The sequence below is a fragment of the Equus asinus genome, chromosome 4 (assembly GCF_041296235.1).
Source record: "Equus asinus isolate D_3611 breed Donkey chromosome 4, EquAss-T2T_v2, whole genome shotgun sequence".
Classification (NCBI taxonomy): Eukaryota; Metazoa; Chordata; class Mammalia; order Perissodactyla; family Equidae; genus Equus; species Equus asinus.
In genome coordinates this window covers 97,194,194-97,214,128 of record NC_091793.1, presented here as the reverse complement: position 1 = coordinate 97,214,128, position 19,935 = coordinate 97,194,194, and positions in this window count along the sequence as shown.

Sequence of the window (19,935 nt, the reverse complement as noted above, 5' to 3'; positions counted from 1 at the left end):
ACAGCTCGGTGCTGAGTCTATAATTTTTTGATTCTCTTGAAAAAGAAGATCCTTCTCTCCATTTCTATTTCATAAAATCTCCACTTTCTACTTTCTCCTTTCCCTCCTCTTTTCAGTTTGCCTACTTGCTCCTCTTTATATTAGTGAGAAGGAAGACTACACAAAAAGTACATAGGTTAACATTTCAAGCTGAATCTCTGTTAACTTATATCTACTTATAAAATATATGTCGCACAATTAAATGTTGTTTTCTCCTTCAGGAAATAGAATTTCAATGTTATTCTCTGTTCTTCCAATATTTAGAAAACTGGATATTTTCCTTTCAATTCGATTGCCACATTCAACTTAATGGTTAATAAATCAGTGGAATCTTCACACTGATCCAATAATATCTCCCAAGTTACCTTTTGCCACCATGAAAAGTTTTTATTTATGACTATACCCTCTTCTGCCCTTTAGCCAGCATTCAATCCATTTCATGTACATTTATGTCCATTCTGCTTTCCTCCTTTTGTAGACCTCAATCTCTCTACCAAGACCTTGATCTCTGATGTGGAACTTTGTCAAATGCTGTCTGAAATGTAGGAGCACACTCTTCGCCGTATGAGGACAAAGCCGGAGTCTTCCTTTAAAGGCAGGAGGTTGCTGAATGAATAAACATTGGCATTTCATGGTGGGGCTCTCTGTCAGAACCAGCCGCTCCAGATATGAAATTTGTACGGGAGGGCATCATTTGTCTGTTGTCTAGTGATTTCACAGATTACAATAACGTTTTTTCAAAACCATTTGTCAATGGTTGAGGGAGGAGACAGAGAAGTCAGGTACTTTTGACGAAGCATTGCCCAAGACTGGACAATGGGTGTGAAGACATGCTTTTCCAGCTTTTTGTTCAGAAAAAAAACTAGTGTAGTAAATGCCTTAGGAATAGATCAATTTGACTCTTTTATCCTGGGAGAGGCTTGGCAGACTATGAATGAATATTCAGTCTTTTTTAGAGAAACATTGATTACATTTTAGTGGTTGCTATAGGTTTTATGAAGTAACATATGCTTCCTAGTCCAATTTGCTATAGGATGACACAATTCTTCAGAACAAAGTACAATATATGTATTTTATTATATATATATATATAAAATAAAATAGAATAACAGGAGTTCTCTTTTAAGAGCCAAATAAAACTGGAAACCCATAGAATATCAAGATTTTTACTTAGCTAAGTTTATGGTTATAAACCTCTTCAAACTCAGTTAAAATATTAATTTTTCACTATTCTTCATTTTAGAATGGAGTATACAAATAATTACCCACCTTAGATGATAAAGGAAAAAGAAAACTGTAACGTAATTTCTGTCTCTTCTGCTTTTCCTTCTCCTTCTCCTCTGAGTCTGAACTCCCAGAGTCAGGGATCAGAATTGTGGAGAATATTGGAGATTCAATTCTTTTATATGCAATAAACACAAACATTCAATTTTCTTGCAAAATTTTCTGAATTCTATCTGCAACTGTTCACATCCTTGTTTTTAAAAATTGTGTACGTAAAGTGACAGAATAAAGAACAAATATATTCAAGTTAACATGAGCATTTTATTATGATTTATAATCTATAGGGCACAAATTTGAAAAAAAATCAAGTAAAACATTAATACGTTTTCTTTGAAAAAGTTTCAAGCTCTACGGAAGAATCAAGAACCCTAAGCAGAAGATCGTCCTTTGCCTTTTTCCTGCATTTTATTTATCCTCAGACTTCACCACTACTAATAGCTGGTGACAGTATTTTTCTAGTACTTTTTCTATGTGTTTAGACACATATATGCATATAGTTCTCTTTGATGTTTTTTTCCTTTGAATATTCTAAATATTGGAGTGCTCCAGTGCTCAGTTCTCTCTCACTTGTTTGTTCATTCTAGATGTGGAGTTAAAAAAAAAAGTCTAATTCTTTATCACTCCCCTCTCCCATTGATAGATAGGCTTCAAGCACCTGCCTCTTGAATCTGGGTGGGCTTGTGATAGCTTCGACCGATAGAGTGTGGCGGAAGTCACACCACGTGACTTCAGGCTAAACTGTAGAAGGCCAGGCAGCTTCTGTCTGGTTCTCTTGGGTGTTCTCCTTCCTCTAAATCACCTTGCCATAAGAAGTCCATGCCCTATGCAGAAGCTGTGTGTAGGCATTTCAATCCAGATCATAAATGTATTGTTCTAGTTGGCCAGACCAGGTGCCAGACATGTGAGTGAAGGAGTCTTTGGATGGTTTCATCCCACAGACATTTCCAACACAGGTCACAGACATCCAGGAAGAGAACAAGCCACATCTGCTGTGCCTTGTCAGAACTATCAAACTACAGAATCCCTGACCATATAAAGTGGTTGCTGTTTTTTATCAACAGATAACCAGAACACTAGGGAGTCTCATCTAGTTCCATGGCTTTAAAACTTATTTATATAAAAACTATATGATCTATATGAAAATAACTAGCTCCCTGATCTCTCTCCTCAGGTGCAGGAAGGCTGGCCTCTTTAAGGATCCACTTGGATATGCAACAGCTATCTACATAATAGGATTTTATGAAGATTAAATGAGTTAATATACAGCAAGTGCTTAAAACATATTAAGCATTACACACGTGTTAGTTTTATTATTAATTAACTCAAGCTTAAGATGATACAAACTGAATTCTTGATTCCTACAATTTCAACACCTGCTCCTCCTCTTGTCTTTCAATCTTAATAAATTGTTCCACCATTCACCCTGATGGCTCAAGTCCAAAATCTTGGAATCTTGTTTGATTTCTTCCTCACATTCCTCTTACCAGTAGGTTCTGTTGTTCTGCTTCCTAAATATATGCTAACCTCATTTAACTTTATCTTTACAGCTAATGCACACCACTGTAATCCGCCATTTGGACTGCTGTAACACTTTATCTGGTCTCTCTGTTTCGCTCTTGTCCCCTACAATCGTTCTTTATGTGGGAGTGAAAGTGACATTTATAAACACAAATCAAGTTATGTTACCTGATGGAAATCCTCCAGTAATCATTTCTCTGTACTGTTAATAAAATCCAAACTTCTTGCTATGGCCCCTGAGGCCTGTGTGATCTGGTCCCTTTCTCCATCTCTGACCATAGGTCCCATAGGACCGTCTGTACTGATCACGTGCCACTCGTGGTGATTGTCTTCCTTTTCTTCAATTAAGTGTTCTAAGCTCATTTCTGCTTCAGGGCCTTTGCATTCCCTATGCTTGAAATTCCCTTTCCCCTTCTCTGGTTTGGTCCTTCCCACCAGCAGATTTTGGCTCAAATGGGTCTTCCTCAATGCAGCTGTCCATGACTACTGAATCTAAATTATTTGTGCATAGCCTTTCTTTCATTCTCTGTGGCATTCTCTATGTTATTTTCTTTATAACACTTCTTAACGTGTAAATAGTTACTATTTGAATAACTTCCTCCCACAGCTATTTATTTGTTCAGGTACTTGTTTACATTTCTTTCTCGGCTTCTGGAGGGAGAGCTCTTTGAGAGCAGGGACCCTGTCTGTCCTTATCCTGGAACAAAGACTGGTGTATGGAAGGTGTTCAACAAATATTTCCTGCCTGAATGCCTTTCCTGCTTCCTTCCCCATCTCCCACCTCCCTCCCGTCTTGCCTTCTTTGCTTCCTTCCTCCCTTCCTTCCCCTTTCTCTCTCTCTCTGTTGTGCACTCTCTTTTATACAGAAGGAATATAAAGAAATAATACATAATATATTTATGTATATGCAAATTGCTTTGTACTCAACATATTTTAGAAATATTTACATATCAGCGTATTTAGTTCAAACTTATACTTTTAAAATAGCTTCAAGGTATTGCATTGCATGAATGAATCATAATTTATTTAATCATTCCACAGTGAGGGATATTGTGATGGCTTAACAATCTTTTTTAAATAAGCAATCAATGCTATAATGAGTATCCTCACATGGTCTTCTTTATTCATGCGTTCTTGCATTTCCCTAAAATAGAGTCCTGGAAGTGGAAAAATTCAAAAAATTTATCTCCTAAAAAGCTTTACTAAAAATACAGAAACTTGCCCATTTTTTCACCTTTACCCAAACTAGATATTAATATCTTTTAAAATTTTTTCTCATTTTTTGATGAAACATAAAATCTTATTTTTGAGTTGTCTTTGCCTCTTTCAGGACTCTCTGTTCTCTTCCATTGATCAATGTATATATTTCTGGAACAAATACACACTAAGAATTACTATAGCTTTATTTTATGTTAGGATAACAAAATGCTAATAGTATAGAGTAAGCCCATATTTGATTATAAATTCTATTTCATGGAGAATTGAAGTAAAAAGACTAAATGCTCTATCCAAATAAAAGCTCAAAGACAACAAAAGTCACAAGAATTGGCTCTGAGGGGCCACTCTAGTAGCATATCAGTTAAGTTCGTGTGCTCTGCTTCTGTGGCCTGGGGTTCGCAGGTTCGGATTCTGGGCACGGACCTACCCTCTGCTTATCAAGCCATGCTGTGGCAGGCATCCCACATATAAAGTAGAGGAAGATGGGCACAGATGTTAGCTCAGGGCCATTCTTCCTCAGCAAAAAGAGGAGGATGGGCAGCAGATGTTAGCTCAGGGCTAATCTTCCTCAAAAAAAAAAACAAGAAAAAAAGAATTGGGTCGGAAATTTAAAAAAAAATCTTACCCTCATGAGTCCAAACATATGAGAGCTGGAGAGAAGGAATATGTAAAAGCATAATTACTTATTTATCTCTATTTATCTCATGGAAGAGAACAATATGGTATGGATTAACTCTAGGGGGTCATTTTTTAAAATTTAAATACTCTATTTAAAAATTTAACAGGTGAATAGAAACGGATATATAACTTCTAAAACCTAGATAAATGAATAAAAGACAGAGCAAGAAAACTTGAACAGTCCAATCAATGGCAGGAAAAGGAAGAAAATACAACAACAATAAGAAAGTCAGGTAAGTAAAATATCTAAAAAAACACAGCAGGAATAACCTCAGATAGACCAGTAAATCATGATAACTATCAACCAGTTAAGCTACCTTTTTAAGCATAGAAACTCTTGATTTGTCTTTTTTTAAAAAACAAATCATGCTATATACTATAAGAATTCTACAGAAAACAAAATTACACAGAAAAATAAAAATAAAAGAATGAAAAATATTTACAGGCCATTACTTACACAATATAATTTCTGACAAAATCATCAAACCAAAAAGCATCAAATGGGACAGCAGTATTGTTGTGTGCCAGTCTCAGCCTGTCAATAACCAATGTTGTAGCTGAACCAGCCCTTGTGGTTCTTATTATGATTGCAAGCCACCCTTCAGTGATAACCATCAAGAAACTGAGAAAATAAAGATTTGTTACTTACAGAACCTGGAAATTACACAGCACACACCTGGGGCCACACAGTGAGGTCACAGGTACAGAGGGAGAGAATGTGCATGGGTCTGGCCTTCTTCTTTCATTGAGGTTGAGAATGGGGGCCTAGGGTTTTGTGGGCTCTCTCTTTATTGGCGAACTTAAAACATAAAAGTGGGAATTTAAAGTGCAGGAAGAGAAAAAACAAGTGGTCCACGTGATTAATAAATTGAAATCAACTGAGATCTCTAAAACAAAGGTGCCTCAGTGGAGGTAGGTGGCCTCACTCTCTCTCTCTCTCTCTCTCTCTGTGTATATAGCTGACATTAAACAAATAGACAGCCAGTTATTTCTCCAGCAAAAATGGGTTTATTTGGGATCAACAAAGAATTGCAACTCAGGGTCTGCCACTATGGCAAGTCATGTGCAAGTTCCCCAGCAGCAAGGGAGAAGAAACTATTTTAGAGAAGGGAAGAGGAAATTGAGAGGGCTATTGTAAGCAAAGAGTTCAAGGTGCAATGGCTTCTCATTGGCTGAGTTGTGACAGTCTCTCATTGGCTGAGCTTGTTGGGGCCGGGAACAGGAAGTCTTTCTTTTTCCTGTTGGACTCTGCCATCAATGTAGGGTGCAAGAGCTCCCCCTGTTGGCCTCCAGACTCTATTTTAATGAGGTTTCTGTTTACTAATTTTATATACATATGAAATAAAAACTACGGGCAATTTACAAGAAAATCTCTAGAAAATGCTGATAAATAAAAATAACAGAAGCTATATAATTGATGATTAGATGGTAAAATTAAAAATAAAGTACAAAAAAATGTGCCATAGACTATCTAATGGAAAGTTTTAAAACAACATTCTGCATGAGTCGTATAAAGATGAAAACACAATTGAGATGGCAAATAATTTTTAAAGGAATGAGAGAGAGTACTTGTATATATTGCACTTGAGAGTTACAGCCACAGAAAAACTCAGAAAACATAATTTATCACCATAATTTATTTATTAGAAGAAAGAAAAGTGGAAAATATCTTGTGTGTTTTACATAAGGAAAAACAGAAAATAATCATAAATATAATATTTATTGAGGGCTTACTATGTGTCAGCCACACTTCTAAACCATTTACATATAAATTCATTGAAATTTCAAAACAACTCTTTGAGGTAGACAATTATTATCCCTTTTTTATAAATAAGATGTTGAAGCACAAGAAGCTGAAGCAAGTTGCCTAAGATCACCCCAAGAGCAAGCTGGGCAAGTTGGCATTGATTCTAACCCAAGATTGATAAGACAGAAAAGAAACTGTACTGCATCATTAAATTCTAAAGATTGTTCTTTGAAAGGACCAAGAAAAACAACCAAACCCATAGCAAATCTGATTAAGTAGAAAAATAAAGAAAATGCAAAACTAAGCACTAGGAATAGAAAAGGGTAAAATTACAGATAGGTAGACTTTAAAATTCAATGAGAATACTATACTCAACTTTATAGCAATATTTTATAATCTGGATGAAATGGATGACATAAAATATGAATGGATGGATAAAATGAAAAATTGACTCAAAAAGATTTTTTCAAAGTCTGCATAGACTAATATTTATAGGAGAAATTGAAAGGTATTTAAGGCTTTACCTTTGAAAGTGGGTGGCCTACATTTTGGAGTGAGTATATTCATTTATTCAACAAATATTGATTGATCTTTGTTCAGAGTAAGACAGCCCCTCTGTAGAAGGCGTGTCTCTATCAACAAAGGTCATACAGGAGATGGCCTCCTGGGCCTCTTATCTGTCTCCTTTACTTATTCTATTTCATCTCCTTGACCTTAATTTCTGGAGAATGCTGGGGCTCTGTTTTAGATCTCTTCCTTTTTCCATTTGAACTCCCTCTCTGGTAATTTCATCTAGTCTCATATGTTGATGACTCTCAAATCTATATCTCCTAGCCAAACATCTCCCTTAAACTCTAGATCCATGTATCCAAATTAGTACTCAACCTCTTGATTAGGCCTTTAACACTCGACCTCCCATTAATAAGCTCCTTACATCTCTCTTGCTCTAAATCTCCTTCCCTTGGGGCCTAGCCCATCTCCATCAATGGAAAGGCCAAGCTTTTGGTACAAACCTTTCAGTGGTCTTTGATTCCTTGATTTCTTTTACACCCATCAGCAGATCCTGCTACTTTACCCTTAAAATTTATTATTCTGATGTAATATTTAATATAAATATACTATTATTTTTTAAATAAATATTTTGTTTAATCTAATTATTCTAATATAGATTCTACCAATATTTTTGTCACCACCTCCACTGTTATGAAATAACTAGGTCAATAAACACTTTATAGAGAAATTGTCATTTCAGCGAGAGCCTATAGGGAAAAGAAAAACTGGGGATGAGGTGATTTCAGGAGCAAAAAATTTCAAGACTGATATTTACTAATTATGAATAGCCTACAGTAATTATTTACAAAGTATGGTTTGGGGACCCTTGGGCCCCTGAGACTTCTTCTTGGAGATCTGCAAAGTCAAACTCTTTTTATAATAATGCTAGGATATTATTTGGGTTTTTTACTCTCATTCTCTCTTGAATGCCATGGAGTTTTGAGAGGCTGCATAACGTGTGAGTGCTTCATGGCTCTGAAGACTAATACAATTTATGCTGTGCAGTCTTATATTTTAAGAAGTGTACAATTGTAATGTCTAATATAGTAACCATCAAGAAGTATAACCTAAATAAACAAAAATTCTTTGAGTTCTTTAATAATGGTTAAAAGTATAAAGTAGTTCTGATACCAAAATGTTTGAGAACCACTATTCTAGAATGATATATATTACTTACGAATAGTCTAGGATAGTTGGAATAGAGAGTGTATATTTATATGTGCTGTAAGGCATACTTAGCCTAAAAGGTTACATCCTGGTCAATCTCTGGAATAAATCTCAGAATAAAGAATGTGGAGCTCATTCTATACTTCAGTGATTTAGAACACAGCGTGGTATAGCAACTGGGCAAAACAGGAGGAAGCAAGTTGACAATCACCACTCTCTAGGGAGCTTTTTAAAAAATGGATTTGTGGAGGCAGAGAAGAGAGCTTCCTGCAAAAAAATATGTTTTAAAAAAGCTCCTCCAGGGGGCTGGCCCTGTGACCGAGTGGCCAAGTTCGCGCGCTCTGTTTGGCGGCCCAGTGTTTCACTGGTTTGAATCCTGGGTGAGGACATGGCACCGCTCCTCAAGCTATGCTGAGGTGCCATCCCACATCCCACAACTAGAAGGACCCACAACTGAGAATACATAACTATGTACCCTGGGGGCTTTGGGAGAAAAAGGAAAAATATAATCTTTAAAAAAAAAAAAATCTCCGCCTGTGTTTTGATTTGACTTATCTCTGTCCACTCCCAATACCTTCTCACCTAACGCCAAAACACACACACATGTCACATGTGTGTGCATACACAGTTATCACTACTTGGGTCATTAGAAACCCATTATCATTTTATAAAGATCACTGTAACTGTATGGAAAAATACAACAAAATGAGAAGTGTTTAGAAGGAGGGAAGAAGAAGCAGAATGTGAAACACATTTTGAAGGAGAATTCAATCTATCTTAACTACCAATAAAGTCAGGGAAGAGTCAGTTAGTTTCTAACCTGCTTGCCAGGGTAGATTTTACTATTACCTGTCACAGACTGAACGTTTGTGTCTCCCTAAAATTCATATGTTGAAAACTCTGACCCCCAGTATGATTATATTTGGACATAAGGCCTTATGGAAGCAAGTAAAGTCAAATGAGATCATAAAGGTGGGGCCCTTTTCCAATAATATTAGTATCCTTATAAAAAGAGACACAAGAGAAGTTGCTCACTCTCTCCCTTTCTCTCTGTCATGTGAGGACACAGCAAGAAAGTGGTCATCGGCAATCCAGAAAGAGAGTTCTCACCAGAAAACAAGTAGGTCAGAACCTTGATCTTGGACATCTAGCCTCCAGAACTGTGAGAATATGAATTTCTGTATTTAAGCCATGAGGTCCCTGGTATTCTCTTATGGCAATCCAAGCTGACTAAGACATCATCTAAGATACAGAGACTTGGGTGGTAAGGGGAGTAGGGTAGACAGATTTAAGAAGAAAAATAATGAATTGCAAAATATTACTTTTCCTCTGGTCCAGCTAAGTTGCCTGAAATTTCTCAATATATTTGAACTTATTTTGGTTTAAGCCTTCTTTTTTTTTTTAATGTTATCTGAAAGATGGGACACAGCAAAACTCCATCATTGCTCGTCAATCCTTTATGTTGAATTAGCTTCTCAGATTAACTGATTGAATGGGACTGAGAAAAGTTATTGTAGACTAGGTCAGGAAGATTAGTGATGGCATACAGCTGGTGCCTAACACCCTCTTTGGCACAACAGGGTCACTCATAGTTTGAGGAGAACTTGCAAATAAGGAAGACCTCATTTTGCTGATGGGAAAGCTAAACCCCAGATTGGCAAAGTGATTTGTCATGGACCCACAAATAGTAAAATAGATGACACTTAACCCAAATATCTTTTCTCATAAAACTTTCCACTAGGAGTCCTCAACATTTTTGGTGGTAAGTAATGACTTCCCAGTCATATTTTAGATGAATATTCTTGAACGTACATATTTTTAAAGTATTACTAAAATATTGACCATGTTTTTGGGGGCATTTTATTTTTTTAATAGAGAACTTTTTTTAAGAGTAGTTTAAGGTTCACAGCAAATTGGGGCAAATGTACAATGACTTCCCATATACTTCCTGTCCCCACATATGCATAGTCTACCCCATTATCAGCATCCATCACCAGAGTGGTAGATTTATTACAATTGATGAACCTACATTGACACATTATAATCTCCCATAGGCCATAGTTTACATTAAGGTTCACTCTTGATGTTATACAGTCTATGCATTTGGTCAAATGTATAATGACATCTATTCATAATTATGGTATCAAACAGTATTTTTCACTGCCCTGAAAATCCTCTGTGCTCCACTTACTCATCTATTCCTCTACCCTCTGCCTCTTAACTCCTGGCAACTTCTAATCATTTTACTGTCTCTATAGTTTTTCCTTTTCCAGAATGTCATGTAGTTGGAATCATACAATATGTAGTCTTTTCAGATTGGCTTCTTTCACTTAGTAATATGCATTTAAGTTTCCTCTGTGTCTTTCCATGGCTTCATAGCTCATTCATTTTTAATGCTGAATAATTTCATTTTCTCAATGTACTATAGTTTATTAATCCATTCACCTACTAAAGGACAACTTGATCACTTCCAACTCTTTGCAATTATGAATAAAGTTGCTATAAATATCCATGGACAGGTTTTTCTGTGGACATAAGTTTTCACTTCCTTTGGGTAAATATCAAGTAGTGAGCTTGCTGGATCACACAGTAAGAATATATTCAATTTTGTAAGAAACTGCCAAACCATCTTCCAAAGATGCTGTACCATTTTGCATTCCCATCAGTGATTAATGAGAGTTCTCTTGCTCCACATCCTAGCCTGCATTTGCTGTTTTCTGTTTTCTGCATTTTGGCCATTCCAATAGATGTTTAGTGGTAACTCGTTGTTTTAATTTGCAATTTCCTAGTGATTTATGATGCAGAGCATCTTTTCATAAGCTTATTTGTCATCTGTATGTCTTCTTTGGTGAGACATTTGTTCAGGTCTTTAGTCTGTTTTTTAAATCATGTTGTTTGTTTTCTTGTTGTTGAGTATTGAGTTCTTCATGTATTTTGGATCACAGTCTTATCAGATACGTCTTGTCTCTTGCAAATATTTTCGTCCCGTATTTGGCTTGTCTTTTCATTTTCTTGATGTTCTCTTGCAGAACATGAGTTTTTAATTTTAATGAAATCCAGCTTATCAATTATTTCTTTCATGGGTCATACTTTTGGTATTGTATCTAAAAAGTCATCACCATACCCAAGGTTATGGGTTTTCTCCTATGTTATCTTCTAGGAATTTTATAATTATGTGTTTTACATTTAGGTCTGTGAGCCATTTTGAGTTAATTTTTGTGAAGGGTTTGAGATCTGTGTCTAGATTCATTTTCTTGTTGTGAATATCCTGTTGCTCCAGCACTATTTGTTGAAAAGACCATCTTTGCTCCATTGTCTTTTTTTTGTTCCTACATCAAAGATCAGTTGATTATGTCGGTCCATTTCTGGGCTCTCTATTCTGTTCCATTGATCAATTTATCTATTCACCAAAACCATACTGTCTTAATTACTGTAGCTTTATAGTAAGTCATGAAGTTGGGTAGTGTCAGTCCTCCAACTTTGCTCTTCTTCAAAATTGTGTTCGATATCCTGGGTCTTTTGCCTCTCTACATAAACTTTAGATTCAGTTTGTTTATATCCACAAAATAACTTGCTGGGATTTTAATCAGGGTTACATTGAATCTATAGATTGAATTTGGAAGAACTGACATCTTGACAATAATGTCTTTCTATTCATAAATGTGAAAACTATCTCCATTTATTTAATTCTCACTTGATTTCTTTCATCAGAGTTTTGAAATTTTCCTCATATAGATCTTGTATATATTTTGTTATATTTGTACCTAAGTATTTGACTTTTTTTGGTGCTAATGTGAATGACGTAGTATTTTTAATTTCAAATTTCACTTGTTCATTGCTGACATATAGGTAAGAAATTGACTTTTGTGAGTTAACCTTGTGTTCTGCAAACCTGCTATTATCACTTATTAGTTCCAGGAGTATTTTTGTCTCTTCTTTCAGATTTTCTGCATAGACAATCATATCATCAGGGAACTAAGACGTTTTTATTTCTTCCTTCCAATCTGTATTCAGTTTACTTCCTTTTCTTGTCTTATTGCATTAGCTAGAACTTCTAGTACGATGTTGAAATGGAGTGGTGAAAAGGAACATACTTACTTTATACTTGATCTTAGTGGAGAGACTTTGAGTTTATCACCATTAAGTATTAGATCAACTGTAGGTCTTTTGTGGAGGAGAGGGGAAGTGTTCTATAGTCCAATGATTACGTCTCAGTCTTTTAGTGAGTCTGTGCCTCTGGACTGTGAACTTCATAAGTGTTCTTCAGTTTTTTCTCCCACTTTAGGCAGGACATAATGGCTAGAGTAAGCTGGAGTTGGGTATTTCCCTTTCCCAGGTTAGTTAGGCTCTGATAATATACCCTAGCAGGTTAGGTTCTAGTTAACTAGCTTCCCCAAGAGGACAGGCCTTATTAAACAGAACAGAGTGCTCTGTTGTATTTCAGAATGGTTGCTTTTCCCTCCCCCTGCTGGAAGCAAGAGGATATTTTTCTCTGATATTTACTGTGGGAACCTGCTCAAGCTTCTGGAGGTAAATCTCACAGTATTGTGGGGGTCTCCCTATGACTGAATCCTCCTGGAGGTTTTTTTTTTTGTGAGGAAGATTAGCCCTGAGCTAACTACTGCCAATCCTCCTCTTTTTGCTGAGGAAGACTGACCTTGAGCTAACATCCATGCCCATCTTCCTCTACTTTATTCATGGGACGCCTACCACAGCATGGCTTTTGCCAAGCCGTGCCATGTCCACACTCAGGATCCGAACTGGGGTACCCTGGGCCACTGAGAAGCAGAACGTGCAAACTTAACCACTGTGCCTCTGGGCCGGCCCTCTCCTGGAGTTTTTAACTCTCTGATTTGTCCACAATAAGCCTCCAGAAACTCATCGATTACAGTTCAGTTTTTCTACCTGACGTTGGTTCCCCACAGTTAGTGGAGATTCCCTGTCTTCTCCTGTCTGTCTCTCCAGTCTTGGGGACAGCAGTTTGCCTTGTGCCCTCTCGTCTCTTACAGATCCAAGAAGAGTTGTTGATTTTTCAGTTTCTTCAGCTTTTTACTACTTGTTAGGATGGAGTGGCAACTTCTAAGCTCCTGACATGTGGACTGCAAACTAATCTTCCTCGGCTAATATTTTCAAACCTTTTTATTTTTCATTTCAAACATTTACTGGTCTGAACTATGCAAAAAAAAAAAAATGAATGTAAATAATCCCTACCCAATATCCTTTGAATTTTGCACTTTCACATTAAAGGCTTGTGTTTAGTTTGCCCTGAATATTTTACCTCTGTGGGTAAATACTATCAATATCTATTGAGCATAATAAGTAAAAATTGCTTTGAATCAAAACAATGTATATTTCACCACATTTGGTAGTCCTGTCTAGCTCTTGAAGTTTTACTTCTTCAAGTTAATATGCAAAAGGCTCTTCCCCAGGGAGGTATAGTACAAGAATGTTCCTCTTTTGACATGGGACATCTTATTGATTCCTTCATTTTCTTCACTGTCGAGCCTGTGCTTGCCAATACAGCCCCCTGGGGAGCCATTTTTTAAAATTCCCAAATGTTTTGGAGAATGCTTTAGAATGTAACTTCTGCCAGAATCTAATTAGCCAGGAAACCTGGATTTGGGGAGACATTCTTTATGACTGGCTTATTTTTTTCTTTACCCCTATTCTCAAAAGGAATCTTAAAAACACTGTCTTCACAATTATTCCTTCTCCTTATTTTTGGCCTTTTCCATAATGGCTTAAAAATTCTTCTAAACAATAAGAACAAATGTTATAAACAAACTCTTTCACAGGCTTTTTCTTCCTCACATCCTCCTTCTCTTCCTACACTCCGAATAAAACAAAGACAAAACCTCACAAAGCAGATTTTCATGGAGCAAATGCAAAAATCATAAATCTAACAAAAATAAGGCATGGGTCAATTTTTTACAGCTTATCAATACATTTAGTTTTTCAAAGTGACTTTTCTATCATATCCAAGGGAAGTTGATCCCATTAGCAACAAGCTCGCCTGGTGTTGCAAAGGCTGCTGACCATTCGGGCATTGATTCTGCCCACAAAAATATGCAGCATGTTACAAGTGGAATTTGCCCTTTGGCCTTTAGCTCCCCCTCTTCTCAAACCAAGAAGTATTGTTTGCACTGTGAGACCAGCTTTTCCACCAGCTAAAAGTGTTTGTAGCTTGTTACTAAATGATCTTAAAACAGTTCCAGAGAATATGGAATTTCATTTTTCACGAGCAGAGGGAAAAATGAAAGCCTAAAGTTGCCAATTTTCAAATAAAATAAAACTACTAATATGCTCCTAGACTTTTGTTATTCTTGACATTTTGTATGATTTCAAAGCATATTAGAAACTGTGACCAGAATTATACACATCTGAGAAATACAGTGATTCCCAATATTTAGATTCCCATTCATCATCTTCCTAAAGTTCACTTGTCCTTACTTTTAAATTAAAGAAATGAATGAAAATCATTTGAAGATACTTGTAGAGTTTCCAAAAACAAGATTAGTATGTGCAAATAAAAGATGTTCAGCATTCAGAAGAGGGAGCTTTGTCTTCTTTTCTTCTAAAAGAACAGAGAACATAGATAGGGACATTATGAAAATAAAATATGCCTAAGAAAATAAAGAAAATTGAGAACATAGGTGAAAACTGCCTGAATTTTCTTCTATGCACATTAACATAGAGAATATTGTTGGATAATCTGTGATTATCATGTTCAAAAGATCTGTCCTTACCATGTGAACGTTGGCTGTTATAGCTATTTTTATCCTTTGATATTCAAGAAAACTAAAGAATAAAACGGAGAATTGTTCAAGCTAGTGCCTGAGGTTAGAAGAGAATCAAAACATACCTTTGTGTCGCTCAAACCTTTCTGTTGCTGCTGAACACTTCGGTTCCTATGGTAATAATAATAATAAAAATACACAGAAACAAAATTACATGGAAAAAAATGGTATAATCCACAATGGAAGTGGGAAAAGTAGAAGTAAGGCTAGAAATTGTTAAAATGCCAAATATGATTTTCTTGGCTTAATCATCTCAGATTTCAGATTAAGATCTGAGATTTATTTAAGTCTCTTTTGTTGAGGCATAAGGATGAAGTTCTTGTCAGAAAATTGTTCACTTTTCTTGGCTGTAGTAACATTATAAATGCCGTACAAATACTGTTTTTCTTCATCGTCTGCCAAAAAAAGTGGCAATAAAGAGTTAACTAAATATATCTACATCTCAAAAGCATTTTAATTTGAATTTTAGAATAAGATTGTAGTTAATTCACTTTTAAATGCTGCAAACTTTGTTAATTGTGAGAAGTAAAAATGGAATTTATATATGAAAAACCGTATGGTTTGCTATATAAGAGAGAGAGAGAGAGAAGCACAGACTCAAAAATGATTGGTAATCTCTTTCAAATCTATTCGGAGACTGAGGGTGATGTCCAGGCTAAGCACCATGCTGGTGCAATTTGATGCAGTCTAATTTACATAATTACAGGGGACACAAGGAGAAAAAAGACTAACCATATACTATTCTCTCTTGTTTAATTCTCTGGTCAGAATTCCAGTAATGTCTTATTTGTTGCAACAAGAAACAAGATACTCGTTGCAACGCCAGTGCTTTAATCTCAAGGAATTGTAATTTCTGGAAGTGATACTATTTTTCAGAGAGTTAGAATTAGTAAAAGAAAAAAATTAAACATTTTCTAAGGTGTTTATATTCTCTAAAATAGAGTTTCAAAGGATCACAGATTACACATTCCTTTTCTTGGTTGAAGGTGACAAAGAAAGGTGAAAGGGAAGGCAGGAACAAACAAAATTCAAATACTTTTTAAAACGAGCTTCATTGATTTATAATTTACATAAAATAAAATTCACAAAATTCAATTGTACAACCCAGTGAATTTTGAAAATGTGTGTTTGGATAATCCATACCACAATCATGACCTAGAATATTTCCATCACCCTAATATGTTTCCTTGTGCTTCTTTCCTGCCAACCCACCACCAACCTCTGGCAACAACTGATCTGTTTTCTATCTTTGCGTTTTTTAGAATTTCATATAAATAGAATCATAAAATATACAGTCTTTTGTTTCTGGCTTTTTCTCATTTGGCATAATATTTCGAAGTTTATCTATATTGTTCTGTGTATCAGGTTTATTTCCTTTTTCATTGTTGAACTTTATTATTATATGAATATTCAACAAAGTATTTATTTATTCACCCATTGATAACCATGAGTTTTTTCTATTATTAAGGAAACCTTTATGAATATTTGAGTTCATGAGAATATTTTTCATGGGGAAATATCTAGGAGTAAGATCGCTGAGTCATATAGTAAATATATTTTCATCTTCATAAGAAATTGCCCAAATGTGTCTTAAAATGTCTGTTCCAGTTAAAATGTTCCTTTAGAATGAAGTTCTAGTTGCTCTGTATTCTCGACAACACTTGGTATAGTCAGTGTTTTTAATTTTAGCCATTCAAGTGGGTGTGGGAGTACCTCATTGTGATTTTAATTTACATTATTTTGAAATAAATAACAGTGTTGACTTTTATGTGCTTATTTGCAATTCATTGGGAGAGTATTCATTCAAATCTTTTGCTCATGTTTGCTCATTTTTAAAATGAGGGTGTTTGCCTTCCTATTACTGAGTTTTAAGAAGCCTTTACATATGCTGGATTGAAGTTTTCCGTTTCATTTTTTTTTAAGAGAATAAGGTTTTCATTTTGGGTTAAGTCCAATGTATCAGTTTTTTTCTTTTATGGATCCAGCTTTTGGAATAATATCTAAGAAACCTCGAGTGTCCTAAGATCACAAAAATTTTCTCTTATGTTATCTTCTGTTAGCTTTGCATTTAGATATGTGATCCATGTCAGGTTAAATTTTACAAATGGGTATGTGGTAAGGGTAAAGTTCTGTTTATTTTTATATATAAATATCCAACTGTTCCAGAACTATTTTTGAAAAGACTATTTTCTCCCTTGAATTACTGTCAAAATTGGTTTACCGTATATGTGTAATTCTATTTCTCAACTCTCTATTCTACTGCATTGACTTAAGTGTCTATCCTTTTAGCAACACCACAATGCCCTTTTGGCAATACCAACTGTCTATCCTTTTGGCAATATCACAACGCCTATCCTTTTGGCAATACCACGTGTGGCTTTGTTGTAAATCTTAAAACAGTAAGTCCTCCAACTTTGTTCTTCTTTTTAAAAATTGTTTTCATCATTCTAGCTCTTTGTATTTCACATAAATTTTAGAAAGAGCTTGCAACTTTTACCAAAAAGCCTGTGTGGATTTTGATTGAGATGGCATTGAAATCTATAAATCAAATTTGTCTACGCCATCTTTCTTTTCTTTCACCAAAATTTTGTTGTTTTCACTGCATATTACATATATCTTATTAAATTTATTCCTAAATATTTTATCTGATGACATTTAAAGTATCAAAATGACAATAAAAATACCAGTATACGGGGATATCATTAATTTTTATATTGACCTTGTATCATGGTCTTGTTGAACTCTTTTCACTGAACAAGGAATAAAGAGTTAGGGATATTTCAAGATTGGTTAATTCAGCATTATGTGCTACGATCAAGGATCTAGATATTTTTCATAACTCAGCTCTACCATCTTCATCATGTTGGTTTTTGATCTCAGATTTATTTCGTCATAGTCATACAATGGCTACAAAATTCCAAGCATGATATTCTCTCTCTCTCACATGCACACATACACACATATTTCAAAGCCTAGATGAGAAAATTCTTTTTGTGATGCCTCTTTATAAGAGATTTACCAAACACTCTCTTCCCTAAGATTCATCCATTAGAATTCCATTGCAAGCCCATTCGTGAACAACCATGGTCAAGGAGACCAGATTCACCATTCCTAGCTCTCACTAATGAAGACATCCACTGGGTCTGATGAAATACCAGCCTCCTCTAAAGCCTGTGGCTGCCCCATACCCAAACAAAATTGGGTTCTCTTCCATGGAAAAATGGGAGTGAATGGCTAATGGGCAGTCAAAAAGAACGTTTTTCAGGTCTCTGATAATTTTAAGGATCTTTTTATATACTTTTAATTACTTGACAACAGAAAGATAAAAATAATTATTTTACTTAAGCTTAACTTACATACATCAGTATTATGAGACAGGGACATGGGCTATTATCCATGTTCAATCATGATAATTCTAAATCAAATCTTAATAGACAAGTTAATGGCACAGCAAGTCAAGTAAAGGACTATAGGAATTATACAAAGAAGATTTTAGAAAAACCTTTACTCCTCTTTGATAAGCTATTCTATTTAAGGTTTTCTACCTTTATAAACTTAAGTTTAATCTTGTTTTAGTGAAACAATGGCAAAGGAAAAGCCCTTATTCATGTTATTTTTGGGAGTTCTAAATAACGGCAAAAGTGACTAAGAGTATATCTGTAATCTTAAAAAGAGGAAGGCATTAAAGTAACCAAAAAGAAACTGGGCAACTAACACACGTGGAGAGAATGTAAAATAACAAAGCACGATGTTGGAAAATTGTTCATTGATCTCTTAAAATAGATATTCACATGTGAATGCTTGAGACTCCGGAAGGGCCTACTTAATTAAACATAAATTCAAAACAAGCACGGAAGTGAGAGTTTGGACACTTCTTTCACTTATCTTCTTACTAAAAGCACAGTACCTTTGATGTATGTGATCTATTCGTTGAACCCTTTCTCTCCTAAAAATATCTTACAACCAAAAACCTTTAATATAGCACTCAAGATTTAAATGCCAAAACTTTAAATTTGAAAGCTGAGTATAATAGCATTGTTAACAAATTAGATTATTTTGTGTTCAACTGACAAATCCTTACAATTCTGCATGATAGTAACCTTAGAAAATCATATTTTCTGATATCATATATATATTTTAATACATATAGATATAGATTGTATGTGTGTGTGTATGGATGTGTATCACACTGCAACCTTCATAAGCACTATGCGGGATATAAACTCTGGCATCAAGAAAAATAAAGTATTTTTTGAATATTTTCAGAATGTTAAAATACTTTAGCTTCTTAGCATTTGGGAAGTTATGAAGTCTGTGGAAACATTCTGCCCCAGGTCGTTGGGGCAAAGCAGTAGATGGCAGTCTTGCCAGCTCCGCGCCGTGTCTGCCATGGGCGGAAACTGGTTGAGCATGCGGACAAGGTGAGCCCGCTGGAACGTGTGTACTGGTGGACTCCTGAACCGCCTTACTCTTTTAACCTAGTAAACACACACATATCATATTTTACCACAAAGAAAGGGGAAGGGTTGAGGCTAGGTCTCCGGGTCCAAATAGTACGGCAGTGCCCCAGGGCCCTGAAGGGGGCATTAGGACAGGGCGGAAACTATAGGAACCAGAGGCTTTATTCTCAAAAAGGGAAGGTAAGGGTTGAAGGTATGAACCAGAACATGTGGGATTAGTGACTTTCTAATCCTTTTTCAGATTCCCAGCCATATATAGTTTTTCAATTTTAAGAGTAAAATATATCCACAATTACATAAAAATTCCAGAGGGTGTAATTCTCTTTCTAAGAACAACTTGTGCGTTATTATCCCTCAGATCAGAGAGTTTAGGTCAAGCACCCAGTCAGTGCAGGATGCTGTGGAAGACGCGATACAGTGATGAGCAGGACAGATTTTTATCCTCTCCACTCTGCTTGCCTCCACCCTGACTATT